This window comes from Temnothorax curvispinosus, unplaced genomic scaffold (assembly GCF_003070985.1).
Source record: "Temnothorax curvispinosus isolate PA1 unplaced genomic scaffold, ASM307098v1 QBEX01007734.1, whole genome shotgun sequence".
Taxonomy (NCBI): Eukaryota; Metazoa; Arthropoda; class Insecta; order Hymenoptera; family Formicidae; genus Temnothorax; species Temnothorax curvispinosus.
Genome location: NW_020217514.1, coordinates 815,618 through 832,158, shown reverse-complemented (window position 1 = coordinate 832,158; position 16,541 = coordinate 815,618). Strand labels below are relative to the sequence as shown.

The following is a 16,541-nucleotide window of genomic DNA, read 5'->3' as shown; positions in this document are numbered from 1 at the left end:
TTTTATTACACAGCATTTCCTCAGTTCTGTCTCTTCTCCTTCGCTCTTTCTATTTATTTTTAACTTTGCCACTTTCTCTCTCTCTCTCTCTCTCTCTCTCTCTCTCTCTCTCTCTCTCTCTCTCTCTCTCTCTCCCCTCCCTCTCTCTATATGTACCCATTAAGTATATTACATATAAACGTTTTGTTTGGTCAAAGTACGAATTTGTGGTTTATAAAGTTTAGGAACTTTCAAGTAATTCGTTGGGGTTATTAATGACTTAAAAGTTTCTACATCTTAACGTGTTTATTACCTGAGGAAACTCGATATATATTTAATCTCGTAATTAACACACTTTACAAGAATGACTTGAAAATTTTATATGTAATTATATATAATCTTCTCTCTTACGTACATTTTCTTATTTGCATTTGGATTTGGAAGTTAAATAAAATGCATTTATTATTGCTTTCATTTCAGGAAAACATATCGACGGAACAGCATATAAATATAACTTTTAGCTGTCTAAGTATTAGGAATTACTATACTTATAGCTGATCGTATTAAAAATTCGCTCTCTAATAATTAATAAGTATAACAAGCCGAGCTCAATGGATTAATCAGATTAATGCACAGATTAGTGAAGTATTTGGGCTTGTAAATAGCTAGTCGATGTATCGAGGACCTGATACTTGGGCTAAAGTTTCATATTGCGGTAGGAGTTTATCGACACTTATCGACATCTCAAGGAGTAAGATACCGTAAAGTTGAACCAGCTTAAAGCCGAACAAGTGTAACACGGTAACTTTTCATCAATCAAAATTTACGCGAAGGGACAATGTCGAAATATCTGCATGTTTTTGACAATATCCTCGTTTTTATTTAATCTTTGGCAAATTTGCTATATTTAATATAGAGCTAATGAAAAGATTCGATGATTATCAATATCTCAATAATCGAATCTCAAAATAAAATAATATTTGAAGTAAAAACGAGTTGAAAATTATGTAAAAATTCTTTATCTTTATTTTTTATTACATATAAAAAGTACGAATGTCTTGTCTACCGAAGTAAACAGCATTCTCTTTAGTTCGGTATCTGCAGTCGAAAGAAAGTGATACCCGTAATATTTATATATATTAACAATTAAGAACAATTGAAATTAACGCAAAGTCCTGTTCTCACAGCTTATAGAATTGCCATTTGACAACTGTAAGATTTTGCTGTACTTCGTACTCGTATCGTTAGCATTTACGCTTCCTCGCGTGTCTATCCGCTGGAGGACGAACAGAATTTGCATTACATATATGCAATTTACATTGTAGGTCGCCCACAAAAATCGCAACAAAGGCGCAAGGATGTGAATTTAACCACCGCAAAGCGAATCCGCAGACAGGGACCAGAAAAAAAATACGCATAATTAAAGCACGAATGTTCGTGCTGCATAAGTTTCTTTTATAACGAGCACGGGTAACAATCGTGAGCATGTGGTAAGCATCGTGATAACAATTGCATCTCGGAATAAGACTCCTTGTATATAATGCAGTCTGCGGAATATTATCGAGGCACTATACATATAAGAGAAAATTAACTTAAATTATCTTTGTATTATTTCAGTATGAAAGTATTAATATACCTGCCATAATAATAAATATAATTGTCAACCAAATCGGATTGCGATTTGTAGACAGAATTAGATTATATTGTTTGTTATACATAGAGATAATGTTGAATTATTTTGCAGTATTATACATTATAATTATATAATGAAGTTATGAAATCAATGTGACATATTGAGTTACTCTACTGTATTTCCGCTAGTTAATAATTCTGAGAGAGAGATATCCTTTCTGTTGAGACAATGATTTCGTAAAAGATCTACCTTACTTTGATAAAATTTACGACTGTGATAAAAAACATTTTGGAAAAATGTGCGCAATTAAGAAACCAAAGTTTAATATTACGTTTTCATCAGCTAGCAATATTCTTGTTTGACTCTATCTTTATCTCTATTTCACGAATGCAAAGTATTAGATAAGACTGCATTTCCTCTGGCGACTGGCGACATCTTGTCGTACCCTCTTGCGGAATGATGAAAAATGTACGTGCTAGTTTCTTCCTGGTGCTTTCGAGAAATTCTCGTTATTCGTCCAGCATCGTTCCATTTCTGTCGTGCATGTAACGAAAACGCCACGGTGTAAGCCAAATTGTAAAATTGTTAGACATACGGCATCCTTGGGAAATACGGTGGATAATTGAATTCATGAATGTTAAAGAAAGAAGGAGTGGGACAAACACGACTTCAAGATTTCACCGAGATACCGCGTATATAAAGTTCGCCTCTACGTTTATGAAAAATTTCTGCAGAGTATAGAATGCAAAGTACAAGAGTAGAAATGCAGTTGATTATTACATAAATGAGCTAAAAGATAAATAAAGCAAACAAAATTGAGTTTGCAAATAATAAATTTCTTCTCTAATTACTTGCATTTTAAACTTTATCTTAATTATTTGAATAGTAATAACAAAGTGTCAAATAATTTTTATCAATATACCAAAATCTCAATTTTTAAATATATTTCAACTGCAATTTTCTTATAAAATAGACTTTCTTATTTCTTATAAAATTATTTTTGATAAAATAGACTTTCAATTTTATACGTTGCAGAATGATTTATCTCTTAATTAATAAACAATTAGTCTTTACTTTAAAATACAAAAAATAAAATTTTTATTTTTTATTTCTAAACTTTAAGTAGAAGAGTTCCTGATATTTCAATCACCTCGACTGAATCGCTCGACATTTCTTATCCAAAGTTTAAGCTGCAGCTTAACGATAACATTTATCATTCGGGATGGGCAAGACCTTTAAGTTTCATACGCGGCCATTCACACGAGATTCCACGGTTACGGTCGCGCGATGCATTTTATTCCGTTTTTCGGAAGATCGACCGGTTTTATGACGCCAAGCGCGCGCGGAACGAAGAAAAGAATCGCTGACACACCCAGACATTACCTGATTTTATCCGGAGAATGAATTTCAACCAGAAATGATCGCGAAAACACACGTCTATGAATATATATATGCTGGATTCGGAGAGCGCGCTATTAGCGCTATTTGTTTATTCTATCCTTGTTTTACACCTGATGAGCGACAAAGATAGAATGATGCAATAGCGCTAACAGCGCGCTCCCCGAACGCAGCCATAATATCGCGTCTTGATGATGTGAATTGTAGATCCTGGATAGCCGTAAAAAGATCTTAATCTTGTGGCCATTACTATTCTACATTCTCGTGTTTATTTATTTTATTAATTAGGTACATATATATCGAAGAAAGAATTTTATCTCTCCAAACTTTCGTTATCTTTTTATGAAAGAAGGATATATACAAAAATAAATTTATATAATTATTTCAAAATCTTTTTATTGCTGTGTAGTTTTTATAAATATCTAACTATCAGTTATTAAAGTTGAAATATGATAATGTTGCAAAAATTAATAATAAAGCAGAATATTCACAATTGTAAGGAATGAAATTAAATTCGTGTACATTTGTACAAGTAATTGAAGCAAATTATTTTTATCTTGAAAAGATAAAAGAGAAGAAGGGTATTTTTCTTAATAAATTCTTAGACGATCTACGAATTCACAAGGAAGATATTAATAAGACTTCTGCGTAAAGAAACCGAGGCCGGCTTTCACACAATTCTTATCAGGATTTGAATTGTGGTAAATGCGGGACTCGACAGTATATTCCTCTCGAGGCATAAATAAAGATCACGTCGGAAGCCATAATCCAAGATTACCGCGTAAAAAACAATTTGAAAAATGTTTTCGGGAACATTTCTTCGTCAGGACAGTGACATTTATGAAAATTTTACATTCGCTCAAAAAGCGCTCCATTACGCACGACACACGATATATTACCGTATTATCGAACGGCAGATGTCAAGAGATGAACGCACGTGATTTCAACGAATCTCGAAATATCATTTTGCACTTTTTTTCCACTTGACAAAATAACAACAACGAGTTTTTGAAATATCAGGCTCCGACTTACATCATCGTGGACAATTGTTTTATATTACTGCAAATTACTCGAACGACTGAATAAAAAAATCAAGAACATGTGAATTTAATGCTTCGTCGAACAAATGGTCTTTTATTCATCATTTTACGTAGCTGAACAAGCGTTCGAATTTTTTTTAACATGACTTTTTGTACCTATCGATAAAAAAAGGCATCGTCATGGTAACGCACATACGAGATAAATCTAAGGCTATAAAATGTCCATGCCCGTATCTTATTCATGCCGGATTTTCGCCATAAATCTATACCCCCATAAAATCTGCGATAAGGCGACAAGCAATAAAATATCATGGAGTTGCTAAGAAACTTTTTCCCTCGTTAGACCCTCGTCACGTTTCGCGATTGATATATGGAAATCTAATGGAAAATGCAGCGATGTAACTTTCTTGTTAATAATATTACGGTACAAATCTACAAAATCCCGCAAAATAATTAATTGTATGTGAATAATTAGAGTTTAACAATTTGAAATTACAATTGTAATACCTTTAAATTTTCCTGAATAGCGCATCGTGAAGAATTTCGAGAATGTGAAATGTAATGATAGAAGCAAACACATAAATTGAAGTACGGTCTCAATTTTCCACTCGTGCTTCACGTACTGGCGGTCCCACAATAAACATAGAAACGACCATATCGTACGTCTCTCATTGTAGATAACGCGACCATCGATTCACTTGCAGAAAAGTGCATACATTGTACATCGCGAAAACAATGTCTTTTCAATCTACTTTTTTTTCCACGCGTTGTTCTATTCACCTCTTCGAAAGGAGAAATTGTTATCGTTACGATACGCGTTTACGCCATAATTTTACATCAAGTTTTCATTGAAAACTTGAAGAATTTACATACGCAATCTCCTGCGAACCTCCTTTATCTTCATATTCATATTTTTTCTAAATATTGCATTTTTAGACGGAAAAGACGGTTTTGCTGAACTATCTAAAAATTTAGCTTACAGATCTGAAAATAATTTTGTTGCGTGCCATCAAAATAATTATGTAGAACACTCGAATTGATTGCTAAAATGTCAAAATTTTTTACAGCACTATTATCATACTTCAGCGATCTATTATAATTATTTCGATGGTGCAACAAAATTATTTTTAGATCTGTATCTAGCTAAATTTTTAAATACTTCAGCAAAACCGTTCTTTCCGTGTATTATTCATATTTAACATAATATTTTTGCGCTTCTGAATACTAGATAACTTACTAAAATATAACAAAAAGTAGTTTAGTTTTAACACTTTTATTGGGAAATTTATATACTTCGTTCTCTCTCTCTCTAAATATGCATTATATTATATTTTAACTCTCTTTCATCAAGTTGCCGGGTTACATTGGATAATATTAACAATAACAATATTGGCTCAATCAGGAATTTGTTCAACTTAGGAATTAGGAAAATAAAAAATTATTCCTCAATTATCTCGTAATTTTAATATCAAGTTAACTTTGTTTTAAACTTACTTTATTTTTGAACAAAAAATCCTAATTACAGACAGGATTTAGCGTTGCCGAGATCTATAATATTACACATCGAGATATATAATATTTTATAAAAGAGATTAAAAAATTGTAAAAATGTACACGCGAATGTGTTAATTAAAGAAAAATTGGGTGAAACGGAATTAATTCTGATACTCTATCATATATAGATATATGAAATTTACGCGAATTGCACGGGTATTTCCGAGACTTCTCGAACGGTATTGTGGATGTCCGCAAATGCCATATAGAGTACGGAATAATTGGAATATCACAATGGGCGTTGTGCATTGCGATCGCGGCAGATAAGGGTCAATGCGAATCGATCTTATATTACAACGACCGCGTGGGTGATTTCGTATACGGATGCTCGTATTCCGCGGGGTTTACCCTGACATTTGGGCCTGACTTTGCGGTTAGTTTACACGCAGATTCGCCGTTGGGACGCAGCAGCCAGCAGTCGTTGGCGCTCAGCTGCGTCGGCCGACATAGATTACAGTCGTCATACTAAATGTCACAACCGATTATGGCGCGAGACATAATGTTGCATTCGCGTGAACAATTGCTCGACCCTTATAAACAGAGTTTGCAGGATGACAAATTTCTCCATTCAATTGCAATTGCGAGCGACTCGAAAATCTCTAATTTCAAATGTGCAGGCAGAGTGTTCTCCTGCGCGTAGAATTAAATAATGATAATCCTGATATTTAATTTTTGCCAAATATAAGAAAGACTTACAGCTTCAGCTATAAGTCTAAATGTGAGTAAGGTCCATCGTGATCTCGAAGATTACGAAACGATTGGTTTTACAGTACTTGAAAATGACCGATGTAGACGACTGTCTTGCGTAGAGTTTTCGGTGTTTACGTTGATAATGTCAAATGAATGGAGCAATCCATTATTGAACTGCACTTGGAAAACTGAAAGTTTTGCTGACGTATATTGATACATCCGTTATTGAACCTTTTCAGTTGTTCTAGCGTAGAAGAGAAACTTATTCCCGAAGTTGGTCCGATATTGCAATAACATCTTATATACGTGCTTATGACGCACATCAATGCGTCAATTTTCACTGGCGACATCGACAAGCGCTGTCGCAAGAACAATGGAATTTACATGTAAACTGAATAAACGGTAATTTAGAATTTCGAATCGCAATGGCATCACTCTCGTTATACCTTGCATAAAAGATGCATGTGAATAATTTACCATACTTTTAATTGAAATAATTCGGATTTTGTTGATACTATAACTTGTTAGAAGAAAAAAGAAAGGATTTTATTTGTGTTTCGCACGGTAAACTGCGAGAACCATGCAGGGTCAGTTCTCTGGTTGTCGCTATATCGACAACACTATTTAATACCGGCGCGATTCGATCGCGACAATAAAATAGCCTGGGTTTCGAGAGCTGCGTCAACCAGGCGGTCGATTAATCGCACCGTCCAATTGCGACCAGCACGCTTAATTGTCACGATTGCGGTCGATTTGTTTAATAAATCACAATCGGTGATTCGAACTCGCGCGATTGCGTTAGCATCTCATTACTCTCGCAAACATCTGTAATGAGCCCATGATAATTGAGTTTCGAGGGGCGCGTTTTCGTCCACGAGACATATACGTACCCCAGCGGATTCATTCATAGGTCAACACCTATCGTTATCGAGAACGTACCTATGATATGTCGTGCTCCAGAAGCACGACATAATGAAGGCTTGTTACGTGACGCAACCGTAGTTCGTCATCGACGCGATTACTAATTAACTCGATTATTACTTTTTAATCGCGAAGCTGCACGTGGCAGACTTATCTACTAGTTTGACGCCTGTATTGTTGACGTCGGTCGCGCATCAACGATTCCCGGCTGATTTCACGGAAATTAAATTTGTTTAATTGCGAGCATTTCAATTACATTCCCGCCTCTTACATTCTTGACCGATAAATGTTGTTCTTGCTCTCTTGATCAAATTATATTAGATTGGTTATATAGATTATATAGGTCATATAAGTTATATGTATAGATTGGGTAAAATATATTTTTTATTAAAAAAATTTTATAGATTTTTTACTCAAATAATTTAATCACTTTTGATGAAATCGACTATATTGTATAAAATAATTATTAGATCGTTCCAAATAAACCGGTAATTTAATTTAAAAGAAATCTTCCTATCGCGCAATCCTAAAGCTTCCGTACAAACTGTAAATTTTTGTTTCTACTGCGCTAAACTGCAAATCGAAAGTTTCAAATCGATTAAAATTTTTCTCATTTCTCCGTTGATTAATCTGAAAATTGTATCCCGGATGTCGCATTCTTGAACACGAATTATTTACGATCACACGTACGCAAATTAAAACGAGATCGACTAGCTGTGTTCCGATGGAATGAACAAAATGTAAAGACCATAACAATTCGGATTTTTCATTGTCTTTCTCGTTATCGCGGTTAGCGTCAATCTGACAAGCTTTATTTCGATCAATTTCTAAAAGATCTTAGTATACAAGGGGAAGATATTTGTAGGAGATAGCAAACACGATTTGAATCTGATCTTTCCCAGGATAGTTGAATTCCTCCTTGGGTTATCTTCTTAGTAAGCATAGGCACCTCGGAATACTTCTCCAGCCAAGTTCGTGGCTCGTATACGGAATTCTTGCCAGCAAACTTGAGCCTTTACCACACGGCGATCGAGTTTGCCTCTCGACGATGAGATCGCGCGTCTAGAGGACGTGAATGTTCTCCAAAGTAGATTTCTCGCTATTGGCCTCAGGTGACTAGAGTCAGGTGACTAGCACAATATGTGAATAAGCAAGCGTAGAAGTGCTTCACTTTAGAATCTAGAACAGCTCGCTGAGATTTCTAAGTTTATAACTACGTCTAGAGAAATGTAAAAGTAATTATACTCTAGTACAGTATTTATAATTACAAATTAAAAGAAAAACAGTTGTTTATCTTCAATTCATTCTGTTTCGCGTTTTATTCGTGAAAACCTTGACCATATCATTGAAATCGCAATCGCGAGATGAATAAGTATTTGTAACGCACCGGCTTGTTTCGCGTGATTTCGAATTTTTGATGGTGCAATTATGACCAATTTGATTTTAATCGTATACAAGAGGCTCTATAGTTAAACAAATCCAAGCGATAAACAAGTTGTTGTAATTACGAGCTTCATCGTCGCCCCATCAATTGTGCCAATTATAATTACAACTTGACGCCAACTCGCACGCTCTTTTGGCGTTAATTAAACACGCTCTATTTATATTGATGCAAACCAAATTTTCGCGAACAACTCGGTGGCCTTTTCTAACTTTTGCGCCGCGTTACCTCGCAAACCGAGTTGTCGATTAATTTAGAATTAGTCAACGGAGCACGCAGATGTTCATTGACCGTTGCGGTGGATATTATATATGTTACAAAATTCGAAAGCAGCTCGAACTATTTAGATGAACTTTCAGCTTTTCAATTAGTAAGTTCCATTCGTAGAACTGAAAGCGGTATTAATTTGAATTGACCTGCGAGAAACTATATTGCATTTTAAGCGACTCAGCGCTCCACGATATTGATCGACGAGGAATTAGAGCAAAACTTGAAATTCGTCAACAACAAATGTTTACAATGCGCATAAATTAAATTTTATTATTTAACTTACAGTTTAACATTGGGGCGAGTAATAAATAATTACTTCTTACATCTAATTTTAAGTATCTTGCATGGATAATTTTATTTCTTTATTTTCCTCTTACTTTTGTGACAAACTTACTAATAAATCAGATAAGAATAGGTCAAGGAAGACGAAGTAATTTAAAGCAACATTTATTAGATTGCAAATCCTATTATATGCAAATTTTCCTTTGTGATTTCCTCTTGTCGACTTATATACGCAAGTTCGAAAATCCGTTGTAATTTCCCTTGTTGCACAGCACACGAAAAGCATAAAGCATTGTAATCCATAAAACTACTACCGCGCGCAATCGCGACAGGAAACGTTATCATTTTCTACTTGCATCGTATAAATATGAAACACACGCATCATATTTCTTATGTTATTGCATCATTGTTTTACATTTCCGAAAAAGTGTGTTTTTACTGCAAGAACGCTGCATGTTAACCAGAGATCCAAATTCTATGAACGTACACGGAGAGAACGGTTTTGCTGAATAATTTTGTTGCACCATCAAAATAATTATAGTAGGTCGCTGAAGTATGATAATAATGTTGTAAAAAATGTTGACATTCTAGCAATTAGTTTGAGTGTTCTACATAATTATTTTGATGCGGTACAATGAAATTATTTTCAGATCTGTATCTAGCTAAATTTTTAGATACTTTAGCAAAACCGTTCTTTTCGCGTACATAATACACTTGTTTAACAATTATACATATATAATTAAAATATCTGATTCTTTATATTGTATAAATTCTTTAAATTCTTTAAATTCTTTCTTAATTATTTTTCTAAACGTTCTGCACGTTTCTCCGAAAAGGAGCTCGAATGTAACATGAACCAAATTAATTCCGTTCTCGTTAGTGTGATGTTTGCATGGGTGGTTTGTGACCAGGAACCGATCGGCTTCATTGCCGTTTAATTACTTCCGGGGCGGATAGTTTCGATTGTCGATGGCACGACGATTCTCGAAGGTATGGCTAATGAAACAAGCCAACGATAGTGTATTACTCTTAAGCGAACAATTCATGTGTTTTGCTTAACATAATTTATCATAACAATTTACGAATAAAATTTACGAAAATACAGAAGTAATAAAAGATAAAATAAGGAAAGGTTTTATTAAGACAGAAATATAAAGAAAAACATGTACGCGTGTAATTTCCTTTCTTTTCGATAAATATAACGATTAATTGATCAAAGTATTTAAGAAGTGTTATTGCATCAATCTGTTTCTTTAAGATATATCTTCTCGTTTTGCATAATCGCAGTTCTAACATTCTGGATTTAATAAATCCATCGCAACGTCTGTCGTGAAAGGTGCACTCGTGTGGTTAATAATTTAATAACGTAGCATCTCTCGTCCAGCGAGATTATAAACGCAATTTACGTCTTCAGTAATGCGTGACGATCTGAAGAGCGGCTCCAGAGACCTTCGTTCTCTGAAAATCCCACGGGATTTAGACGTTAAATACACTGGCGGCGCGCCGCCGCTTGCGAAAGGGAAGTCCCGCCGTTAAATAAACCGGCCGAAACGACTGTGCGCCGTTTAATCGTAGCTACGCTATTGTATCGCGTGCCACACTTGATAAAATTACTACAATTATGAGCGCCGCGCCGACCGAACTTGATCGGTTCCCGACTAACGTTCACCGGTAATTGATTTTTAACGAGTTCAACGATTCCATCGATGAGGGTTCTCATAATGCGCATGCAAATATTTTCGCAAACGAATTTTGAGCGTGAATCCTAAAATATGTAGAATAGAGCGATAAATAAAATATTTAGAAAAGCAACAAACGTAAATTCTTTATTTTTTTTTTAAGATTTACGATAACAAAAGTTTTCACACTTGCATTTATTATGTGATAAATTATGTTTTATGCCAAAATATAAATTTAAATATGTATAATTTTATGTCAAAATTAAATAAAAAATTCTGGACATTAATTTTGTTAAATATTTTTGATTGAAGTTAGCCTGCAATAAAATCCAGAACAAGATAGTATTTCTAACTTAATATGCAGACCATTAATTTTGTGCTTCTACATTTCCCATGTTATTTTACATCTTTAGTTTACGGAAGTCTGCACGCGCAACACGACATTGGATTACAATTGATCATACTTTCTAATAGAAGTAGAATTTGCAGATATCCGTTAAATTGGGCCATCAGAGGAATTATAATTATCTATTTTCATCGACGCGGGTAGATGGAATTTCGCGAGCATGTCGTGGAAAGCCATTACATTTTCGTCCGCCCTGTAATCGGAAAAATGTTCATCCACTATGACTACGGGATAATATCCGCGTCGTATCTATTCGAACAAAGAGGACAATTCTCTCAGGACATTCAAAAGAGATCGAATTGAATTGACGCCGGGATATGATCGTTGTATCGCGATTCGATTTTATTACAATATAGCGTTTTATCGTACGCGATAGCGATAATAATCATTTACATAGCTTTTGAACACACTTTGCAATTTTTTTCTCAACACAAAGCTTATATTTAAATTCTTCGTCGTTCTACGAAAAACGATTTTTAACTGTCAAAATAATCCGTGCAACATAAAACTCGCGCGTATATACGAGTAACGATATTATAATTTGCGACGATTCACTTCGTTCAAAAACTCTGCAGAAAGCAAATAAAGTTCTGTTATAATGTTTGCCCAATTTTTATTCGCGTTTGTTAAGTAACGTTGAGAACTTCGGCTGTTTCAATTAGCGCAAGATCTCGTTCAATCGACACCTCGAGCACGCAATGGAAAACGGCCAAGTATTTTATCGACTAGGTGACCCTAAAATTTCACTTCGCAATGACTTCCTGGTATATCGCGCGCGTATCTATGGCGCAATAAATCATCAGCCGCTTTTCAGTGTTGCGCAACCGGGCGAGCTTTAACCGGTGTGGGCACGGATATTACTTCAGAATTCCGCCATCGGTGGTAAGTTTGTCCTTTCAGCGGCACTGTAGTATCGATCACAGTTAGCGGCGGGTTCACGAGCCTCCATTCGCGGCGAGTATAATTCAAAAATGTTCCCAGGCGGTTTAAGATGGCAGCAACCGTTTACCACTAGCTAATCACGAACGTAAAACATATTTAATTGACAATAAAGTTAAATATTTTACCGCTGTATAACACATGCAAAGTAATAAGTGACCTGTGAAACGATCGATTCCAAATTCACGAAAGAAAATGTGTACAAAATAAACAAGCTACTTTTTTATCATATATATTCTACCGTGTAAGAAAAAGGCATACTCAACATCAGATTACCGTTTTATTTACTTGATCTTTTAGCGTTATTTTATATATACTTAGTTTTTATAAAAAGAGGACGATATTCGAGTCCCTTCATCCTATTTGCATTTTTATCGCACGAATTATACGGAAAAGTGCTACCTATGTCGACAATATTCGAGAGAAACGCTGCAATGAACCGTTTACTGAAAGAATTAGCGCCACGTGCCACGCTCAAGTTGTACGTAGTACCAAAAAATTTCACGCTCCAATTACCATCGTGGCGGATAGGATCCGTGACTACACGCACTCGGTGCTCTTCAATAGTTTGCATATCGACGCTATGGTTAATGGCTGCAAGTAACGAATTTTTGTAAATTTTGACAAACAAAATTTTGTCAAACTCGCGGAAAATTCTCGTTTAAAAAATATGTACAGAAATTCGCTAGTTTGCAAATACATCCGTATAGCACGTTATAAAATTAATATTATACGTTGAAATCAAGTTTTCTTCACGCGATACATAAAGTGTGAAAAGATGGATGTACATTTTGCGAAGAAATTAGATCGCATTCTCATACATAGCATCGTACATACAAATGGGGTGTTATAAAAAACCAAAAATTAATTAACTTAATTTCGTTAAAAAAGAAAAGAGTTAATAGCATCCATTTTATACAATATAATTATGATATATTTAAATGACTGCTATATTTCCTTATTATACATATATATTATAATTTTAATTAATGTAATTAATGTAATAGTTTAATTAATGTAATAGTTTAATATAGTTGTAATGTGAACTTAATTTCTTATATTTCCTTCTACATTTAATTATTATTTTAATTGACACTTTTACAGTGAGGTTTTATATTCATAGTGAGACCCGTCAATCTTTCAACGTATGTACATTTATTTACGAGAAAGCCTTTTAGCATGTTGCAAGACAAGTCGTTGTCAGCAAAAATCAGCATAGCCGGCCAAAAAACGGGGAACTTTCCGCTCGAAGGAAAGATACGGATGTAGAACGAGGACGCGCAATTTAATTCCGGAAGCAAGATTGAATCTTGCAACGTATGTGCCACAAGATGCACCGCCTTGCGTTACACCCGTTACATGCAGTTACATATTGTACGATACCGTAAACACGGCTTGCGATACCGCCCTACGTAGCACGAGCAATAGCACGTAGTACCATAAATAGTTGCGCTAGATATTTTTTGTAAATAAGTAGTGAAGAGTTGCGCAGCACTTTTGTAACTAGAAAATCGCCGCATAAAAATGGAGAGAGAGAGAGAGAGAGAGAGAGCTGTTGTTTTATTCATTGTAGACGGAGGACTAAGAACTTCCAAGGAAGTATCAGATTTTCGAAAAAATATTAAACTCCTGGAAACTTGGAAAAGAACTTTTTATCTCTATCTTCTCAGCCACGTATTCATTCTTTCTTCGCTTTCGCCTTTTAATATACTTCTGCACAATTAATGATATATATTTCTATAACTTATTCTTAAAAAAGCATCATATTTTATAAATTATTAATTGTATGTTTAATTTGCAGAATGAAAAAAAGATTAATAAAATATTATAATTTAATATTTTGCTTTATAGTATAACGGAGTAGGAAAAGACTAGATTATTTTGCCGGTTTACGTTCTAATAGTTCTGTCCCAATAAACTCGATCAATCGACCTGGACATTTGTACGAGTAAGAACAGTTATTCGGCAATAACGGCAGTGCGATTTATCGTTGTCACGTGTACTTCGAGGCAAGTCGCGACGCGATATCTAATGCGACGAGCGTGCAAAAATGATTGAGGACCTCCACACACAAACGTCACGGAAATATTATCTATCCGACGAGGTGTTCGATGATATCACGTGCGGTCTTTGCGAATAAAACACACTCGTATTATGAAGAGCTTACGCTCGAGATAATATATGTGTTACACGCTAACACATACCTCAAGGAAAAAGAAAATCGCGGAGAAAGCGCTGCTGCGCATTACAAGTAAAAATAAACTCATCGAAGGTTGATAAATTTTTTTCCCGTCGCTTGCATCCTAACGTTACAGAACGCTGTTAATCATGTCACGTGGTGACGCCACGTGTAAAGACGACCATACAATGCGGTGTATTCTCTAAAATACTTATACTTCATATTTAATATTTTCCATTTTAAACGGCAAATATTAAAATTTTCATTTTAAGATAATAATAATTATAATAAATTATATAACGTGCGTTTTATCGCATATCGCATACGACAGACGCAGAAAGACCTAATCCAGCCGATATCAAACGTCGATACGCGTGATTGTTCGGTCGATTTTCATTTCCTTTTTGCTTCGAGAACGTCTCGTGCTTGCTGAATATCACTCTTTTTCTTATTAACGCGATTATCCGAGGCGTAACAGCTTCTGTGTAGATGCGATTTCCTACGTGAACGTTCGCCAGGACATAAACTTGTACTATAATTATCGCCATAATCCGAGGTATTGATTACGTGGCGTGTACAGAATCAATAACCATCACTACATTATGGCTGATGGCCGTTGATAGGGAACCATAAACGATTTACAGCGCATAATGAAGGAGGACTTTTACGCTTTAGCCGGTAAGAAGATTTCGAATTTCGTGCTTTCACAATAAAATTACAGAACTTATGTCATATGAGGTATTTTGAATTATGGAGCTTTCTAGTAGATTGCCTTAATAGACTCTGCTAATTTAACAACAAACATATTATGTAATATCCGTAGTGACCCGGTAACATTAGCCAAAAACCTTCTTTCATCATTTTAAAACATCGTTCTAGTTTTGTTCCCATTGTTCTAAATACCGATTGTCATAAATAAAGATAACGAAACGATAAAACGCCGATACGAATGGACTTGAATTCAAAATTATACATTGCAACATTCTTTAATATAATAATTTTCCCTTTTCGTGAGTTATTAATAATGAAAACTATATTTGCATATTACTTGTAATTTTATTATCTCCGTAATTATATATATTAAATTTTTAAACACTCGAGATGTTTTTTTAGTAAGTGTTCTTTATAATTACATAAATTAACCAAAACTGTGCTTGTGTATAACACAAAATTAGCTAAATTACCGCATCGCGCAAAAGTATATCTGTATGTGATACGGAATGTGTGTGTTGTGTCCGGCAACACGATACACATCCCTAGAACAAACTTGATTCCCGAAGGGGAAACTTGGGACGTTTGACCACCAACTTAACAGTTATCCGGCAAAGTTACTTTCTAAGAGTTATCTGATTTGCTTGCAATACTCTTTGCAAACATGTAATATCTCTGGATGTTGGAATATAATAAGTACCCGAGTACCTCTTCATAACACTCAAATTTAGACATTTAGAGCATATCAGTGGATTAAAAAAGTATAATATTACTTAATTCTTAAATTAGCGATGAATCTCGTGAGAAACAACTCTAATTTTCATTTCGATTTATAATGAGTTATAATTTATAACTTCTCTTGTTCATAACACATAATAATTTAACTCGTTAAATAATTTTTAACCGGTTATTCTTGTTTAGAATGCCATTTTTAGAGGTGACTTTTAGAATAGAATAAATTTAAAACTGTTCGAGTTTTCTTTCTGAAATGTTTTACACATGTCATATACATGTTGCTTTAAAATATGTATAAATTTTGTTGAAAAAAAAAAAATAAATTTAACATGTGGTTTTGTACGCTCGGGCACAATGGTGCGCGAAAAAAAATGATGGCCCCTGATTGGCCCCTGATTGGCGACCAGTGTTGCGGACGTTGTATGTATCTGAAAAAAAGAACCCAACATATTTTTAATCTGTATGAGTGTTGTGAGGGTTGGTACCAGATTCGGCCAGAAAAAAATTTTTTTACAAAATGGCGGCATGCTAAATGTTGAGTGTCGACTTTTCCTACGTTTTTTCCTTTTTAACGAGTTATAAAAAAAAAGAAAAAAAATATTTCGACTCAATTCTGGTACCCAACTCTCACAACACTCATACAGATTAAGAATATGTTTGGGTTTTTTTTTTTTTCAGATACGC

General features: G+C 34.6%; 1 protein-coding gene across 2 annotated transcripts in view; it reads right to left on the bottom strand.

Annotated features, from left to right (window-relative positions):
• The window catches only part of LOC112457340 (neuronal acetylcholine receptor subunit alpha-7-like), a 192,709-nt gene that overhangs the window by 134,893 nt on the left and 41,275 nt on the right, over nt 1-16,541 (bottom strand). The gene's annotated exons all lie outside the window — the stretch shown is intronic.